Here is a 7,248-nt window from a genome sequence, read left to right on the forward strand (position 1 = left end):
AAGGCAATAGGCATTTAATGAAATGAGACCACCATGGATGTCGTTAAGCCTATTTTAGGGGGGCTGAAGCTACCCCAAAATGGTCCTGAACCCAGCAAATAATAATAAGAAGATTTGTTTTTATTTTATTTTACACTGCAGACATGTAGCCCTACTCAACAAAGAAAAGCAATAATATTGACAAATATGATAATATGATAATAATACAAATATAATTTGTACTTTTAATTGGCATTCTGGTTGTTTCCTCTAGGGGAGGCTGCATTTCATTGCTTCTCTGCCGAGCAACGTTACCCTTATTACACACACAGCGACACACACAGATGAAAGGTGAAAGAAGATTAGGTGCGGGAAGCTTCCGGTCTACAATATGAAGAGAATGTGGAAGTCCCTGAAACCTGCATTCTATTGAAAATCCAGCAGGGGGCGACTCTTCTGGCTGCAAAAAGAAGTCCGGCTCCATTAGAAATAATGGGGAAATGATACTTCTCAGCTGAATAATTACCCCAGTAAACACTTTGCTGATGAGTTTATGATCTCGGTTGCTAATTTCAAGTCTTCTTCAACACAAAATGATGTTCATTTAGTAAATTATGATCCCATTTATTTAAAAATAGACCAAAAAGCAGAGTATGTTTCAGGGCAGGATTATCCATGATTGGCAGGTCGTTACCATGGCGACCAATCGGCCAAACTCGAGGCTTCAAAACGGCAGTCCACAAACCAATGGGTAACGTCACGCTGACTACGTCCATTTCTTACATACAGTCTATGGTTTGACTTAAAGCTGTGCTGCGCAGTGCTGACTTAACATGATGCAAGCTGGACTTAAAATAGGGCATGCTGGTTAGAAATGTTGTCCAACTTTCGCTGGTGCTGCAAAACATCACCATGTCACATGACCAGTGGCGGCTGGTGAAAACTATTTTAGGTGGGGCTGTGCCATATCCAGTAAGTTTCAGTAACCGTCCCAATACAATGTAACACAAACTGCAGGACACCAGTGCTTCATGAAATAGACAGAAATTATTTAATGCCAATATTAAAAAGTTGTTACACAAAAACATCAACAGTGAACATAAACATAGAAAGTGGCATGACGAGAAAATACTCAAGTAAAGTACAAATACCTCTAATTTGTACTTAAGTACAGTAGTCCACCACTGGAAATAACCACATCTTAACACTTCAGAGCTGCCTATAAACTACACAGCTTACCTCTGGAGCCAACCGCTGTTGTTCTCCTTGTCGATGTACCATAGCACAAGCACCAACTGGCAGTGGGTGGAAATGTCAGTTGTCTCATCAGCCTGAATAGCAAGATATTCTTCCTCCAGAATGTAATCTTTAAGACTGACAGCATGCAGTCCAAAAGTTTGTTTTGCATGGTCTTTGAGGTGCCTTTGAAAATGGTAGCTGTCTTAAGGTGCTCCTCCAACACACTGTCCAGCAAGGCAACAAGCTCTACTGAAAACGCCAGGGTTGTGAAAGGATTCTGTCTCATTGTGGCTGCGCATGGCCAGCTCAAAGGCCCCGCAGAGTTAAACACAATTATCTTTGATAAATCGTGCCAGTTCTTATCCACCTCTTCGTTGTGTTTCCTCACCCCAATCCTGTGGCCTTTGTCAGCTCTGTAGCGATGTTAATTCTGCCTAGCATGGCTAGCTTCAAGGCCAAAGCTGAAAGCCTGTATCTTGAGTTCCGCATTCAGCATTGTCTAATTTAGAACGTCAGATGTCCCTCTACCAGAGATTCGCACAAGTCTCTGAGAAAGAGTCCAAGTCACGTCTCAAGTCTCTGAGCTAGAGTCCAAGTCACATCTCTAGTCTCTGAGCTAGAGTCCAAGTCAAGTCTCAAGTCTCTGAGCTAGAGTTAAAAGTCACGTCTCAAATCTCTGAGAAAGAGTCCAAGTCACGTCTCAAGTCTCTGAGCTAGAGTCCAAGTCACGTCTCAAGTCTCTGAGCTAGAGTCCAAGTCACATCTCTAGTCTCTGAGCTAGAGTCCAAGTCAAGTCTCAAGTCTCTGAGCTAGAGTTAAAAGTCACGTCTCAAATCTCTGAGAAAGAGTCCAAGTCACGTCTCAAGTCTCTGAGAAAGAGTCCAATTCATGTCAGAAGTCTCTGAGCTAGAGTCTAAGTCAAGTGTCAAGTCTCTGAGAAAGAGTCCAAGACAAGTCTCAAGTCACTGAGCTAGAGTCCAAGTCATGTCTCAAGTCTCTGAGCTAGAGTCCAAGTCAAGTCTCAAGTCTCTGAGCTAGAGTCCAAGTCACGTCTCAAGTCTCTGAGCTAGAGTCCAAGTCAAGTCTCAAGTCTCTGAGCTAGAGTCCAATTCATGTCGGAAGTCTCTGAGCTAGAGTCTAAGTCAAGTGTCAAGTCTCTGAGAAAGAGTCCAAGACAAGTCTCAAGTCACTGAGCTAGAGTCCAAGTCATGTCTCAAGTCTCTGAGCTAGAGTCCAAGTCATGTCTCAAGTCTCTGAGCTAGAGTCCAAGTCACGTCTCAAGTCTCTGAGCTAGAGTCCAAGTCACGTCTCAAGTCTCTGAGCTAGAGTCCAAGTCAAGTCTCAAGTCTCTGAGCTAGAGTCCAAGTCAAGTCTCAAGTCTTTGAGCTAGAGTCCAAGTCACGTCTCAAGTCTTTGAGCTAGAGTCCAAGTCACGTCTCAAGTCTTTGAGCTAGACTCCAAGTCAAGTCTCAAGTTACTGAGCTAGAATTTTATAACCTGTTTTTTACTTACAGAGCACAACCATGTAATGTGCAATGCAATTAATGACAGCTTATAAACCACTGTAAGTCAACACACCCCGCAGACTCTCAAACCCAATGTAACGTTAACTAAATAAAGCTGTAGCGTTACATGATCAACAATAAACCTGTAACCTCTTTGCAGCCATAAATGATTACGTTAATCGACCACCACAAGTTTGGCAAGTAAACAAACGCTCATTCATCTTTTCATAAGGAACGTCAGGCAGAGTTAACCTCCCGTAGGTCGTGGCTAAAGCAAGAAGCAAGCTAACATAGATTTGTTGTCCTCTCTCATGTGTGGCTGCGCGCAGCAGATACTACGTGTTACGTAGGCAGGTTATAAGTAACGTAGGGAGGGGAATAACAGACAGAATAAACATTGTTCACGAGTCTCAGGTCAAGTCTGAAGTCAATGTGTGTGCGACTTAAGTCAGACTCGAGTCCAAGTCTCAAACTTGAGTCCCCATCTCTGCTCTCTACCACCGACTGACTCTGCTTACGGTGATAAATGTATCATCCTTCAGGCATCAGATTCGAGGACGCTGATTGGCTTAATTTATGTCACTATGGGCATATCTTGTGTCAACAATTGGCTTCTCTAATGTACTGCCTCTGCGATATTTCTAGCACCCCAGAAGAGATCAGTGGATGAGCATGAAGCTAATTTCCCCCCCAAACATAATTATTTAGCCTACATTTTGTATATTACACATTATTGTGCATTTTAAACACATATGTGCTTAAAAAAGTAAGTGGTGTTTTTTTCAAAAATGAAAAACACTTTCCACCACCAGGGAGGGCGGCACCCTAGCGCCCTCTATTGGCCAGCCGCCACTGCACATGACATTAAAACCTTGCGGGAGCAAGGCAGCTTACTTTTCTCTGGCTGCACAAAGTTGGAACCTGATCTCGTGGCATTTTTCTTCTTCTGTGCAAATCAGATCAGTCATACTAAGCTCACAGTAAGCTCACACAGGTAGAATAGTCCGAATTGACGGCGCGGTTTTTACAGCCTATATCTAGAGTATTTCATCACAATATCAGTCCACACAGGCTGTTGCTGTCAGTCAAAACTAAATTTCATAGTGTTCCTGTTAATGCTGTTGTACTGGTATAAGCTATCCTTCAACTCAGTGACCAGGTGGATATTGGAAGATATTTAAGGAGATTGAGAGAGAAGCAGGAGACTGGCAGGGCAGCTGATTCTGAGGTCAGTAGTGGTCTAAAGGTCTAAGGAAATGTGGGCTGTTTTCTTTTCTTCTACCAACAGACATTTTTTGGCAGGTCTAGGTACCAAGGCAAAGCTGAACCCACTTAACTTTCTGCATTGACAGAAATAAATTGAATAAATATGTAGATGCTGCCTAAATGTAGGATACAAATGAGCATTTACCCATAGATATACACACATGAAAATATAATAAACATACATACAAATAGTAATTGTTACTACAAACCTTACAAGGCGCTACACAAACGATGGAGGGCAGAGAGTTTGATTGTGCATTTGATGATCAGCATCATTTTAAATAACTGATACAACTTATGAATACAAAGGGAACAAAGTCCTGCTCCCGCCACGGGTTGTATATTCCAGCTGTGTGTCGTGCCTCTTTCATACTTCACAGGTGCAGAATAAACTTCTTCCATTTTGCTCATTTAGATGCATTTTAGGAATTGAACTGTCTTTCAAGATGGCGTGCTGAGACTGATGTCTGGGTCACGGCGGCCAGGAGGATGAAGGAGAGAGGAGACAAGGAGAGGAGGAGGCAGAGAATAGAGAAATGAGAAGAGCCCCATCTCAGAAAGGGGAAATCTCCACCACACCTCCTCTCTGCATTTATGATTGACCAGTCTATGGTGCCCTCTGCTGGACATCATTGAAATACAGTACACATGCATCCATTCATCTTCAACCACTTATCCGGGGTCAGGTCTCGGGATTCAGTACACATGCATATATGCGTGTATTTGACTATTTTTCACTATAGTATTTCTTTGATTTGTTTTATTTAGGTATTTTAAATATTCCATAATAAGGGTATAATGAAACAAGGGTTCCATGAGGGTACAAGTTTGTCTTTGCGTCTCTTTCGACACAAAGTGATGATTGATTGATCAACTATAAAGCATAGTTAAGATCCTACACAGAGTAAGAAGAAAAGAGTTTGCTTGTGCTTTAAAAAAAAAACATTTTAGAGCAAGTGCAGCTTTTCCACCATTTCACACCTCACCAGTGTTGGGCAGTAACTAGTAACGCGTTACTGTAATAATATTACTTTTCCCAGTAACTAGTAGTGTAACTAATTACTTTTCTAAAACAGAAATATAATTACAGTATTAAGGCAAGTAACGCTGCGTTACGCTACTGAACGCACCATCCTTGATGTGAATCCACGACTGTGCGGCAGCTCGGGTCGCCCGCTTTAGCTGCTTCTAAGCTGCTTAGATCGTTAATAGAAACATTAATGTTTAAAGGGATGATCAATATTTCAGTGTGGACATGCTGCACATCGTTAGATCGGTTAGATTCTCCACAATTCAATCGTTCAGTTCATTTAACGGAAACAAGCCCCTAAGTCTAATTCTGATCAATTTACTGGCGTAACCTGCCTGGTACAAGAGACGAAAGGAAAAAAAGTGCTCACTGCTGTTACCTTTGAAGAGCTCATTAAGTCAGAGTGTGTTCATTATTTATATTCCTTTAGTCTGCCCACCATCGAAAGAATCAACCCAACTTTTCATAAAAATGAATCCAAGCTGTGAATCCTGTCATGTGAAGTCCATCCCTCACTGCTAACTTCAGCCACACTTCTCTCATCCTGCATCATGCTGTTTTCATGATATTACTTCAAAATAAAAGCACATAAGCTGTCTGTTGGAGCTAGATCAAATGAATGATGTATATTTGATATTATTTGATCATCTTATAAAGTATTATTCTGTTTGAAATGAATAAACTGTTTCATAGCAGTTTCAGTTTTGTGCAAAAGGAATTAAAGGCCTGTCCCATATGGACGCGTGTCCCAAATATAGGCAGGGTCAATTCAGTGATTTTAGAAAATAAAAGCCCGGGCTATTATTCAAAGTTTACAGTATATTCGTGCAGCAGCTCCTGGCACCGCTGCACAAACCTGTCCAACGTTGTCATTCTGTGGGAAACACTGGAAAGTAGTAATGTAGTAACTTTTATCACCCAGTAATAAGTAAAGTAATAATATTACTTTTTTAAGGAGTAATAAGTAACTAGTACTATATTACAATTTCTGAGTAACTTGCCCAACACTGCACCTCACTCAGAAAAACATTACTTAAAACTAATTATTATCAGTTTATTAGTATTATCTTCCCACAGTGAGGTTAGGACACTGCTGAGCTAGACTCTAAGTCACGTCTCAAGTCTTTGAGCTAGACTCCAAGTCAAGTCTCAAGTTACTGAGCTAGAATTTTATAACCTGTTTTTTACTTACAGAGCACAACCATGTAATGTGCAATGCAATTAATGACAGCTTATAAACTGCATGTCCATCCATGAATTTCTTTCTTAAAGCCTCTGCAAAATATGTGACCAATGACTGGACTGAATCAAGTCCTGATCCATCTGAGGCAGCCTTAGTGGTAGGCCAGTAAGAAACTTCCTGCATCATGCAGAGTTCCCTTCACAATCAGAAGACGTCCAGCAGTGGGACCCTAGTAGGCTACACCATCTACAGTCCGGAGAGTTTTGGTCAGAAGTGCTCTTCATGGAAGACTTTTGCAGCCAAAAAGCCTTTCACATGGAAACAAGGCAAAGCGTCTTGACTATACGCTGGAACACAGAACTGTGGTGCAGAAAAATGGTAGCTGGTGGTCTGGATGAGCCTAAATGTGAAATCAGAAGGCAGGTTCTTCACTGAAGTGCTGGAGAGCTGTACAAGAATGAGTGTCTGCAGACAACAGTGAAGCATGCGTCATGTTTCAGCCTTGCTAAATGAAATGATGTGATTCCTTGACTAGTTCCTGTCATAAATGTATGACTATGATCTCAGACAATAACCAAGTTTTATACTTTGTTATAATTTTGCTGCTTAAATTTACCAATCTTAATTAATCTTGGAAGTTTTTTTCTCAGATTATTCTAACTCTCACTTTGATGGCTGGTTTTATTACACTGAACCTAATATGCAGTTGTACCTTTACATCTTAATGATATTACACATAAATACTGAATAGAGAATTACAAATTTACTCAATGCACTGCCAACTGCCTGGATTTGTTGGCCGCCATGGTGTGAGATTTTTCTGTTAATGTGCCTTTAAATTCCTCAAATTCTGACAATCAGGCATTCTTCTGGGAAAAATACAGAGCATGAACTCTGCCTGCATGGCCAATAACACCCCCTTTAAGTGAACTCAACTAACCATCTTATTGACCGTTGTAATACCATTTAACTCAAATGTAGGCAGTCAGCGTTTGTCAACCCTGACTTTGTTTAACCCCGAGTTACGTCGGAGTAGGCCACTGGTC

The sequence above is a fragment of the Micropterus salmoides genome, unplaced genomic scaffold (genome assembly GCF_014851395.1).
Source record: "Micropterus salmoides isolate LMB-PRFRI ecotype aquatic unplaced genomic scaffold, ASM1485139v1 Ms_hic_scaffold_22, whole genome shotgun sequence".
Taxonomy (NCBI): Eukaryota; Metazoa; Chordata; class Actinopteri; order Centrarchiformes; family Centrarchidae; genus Micropterus; species Micropterus salmoides.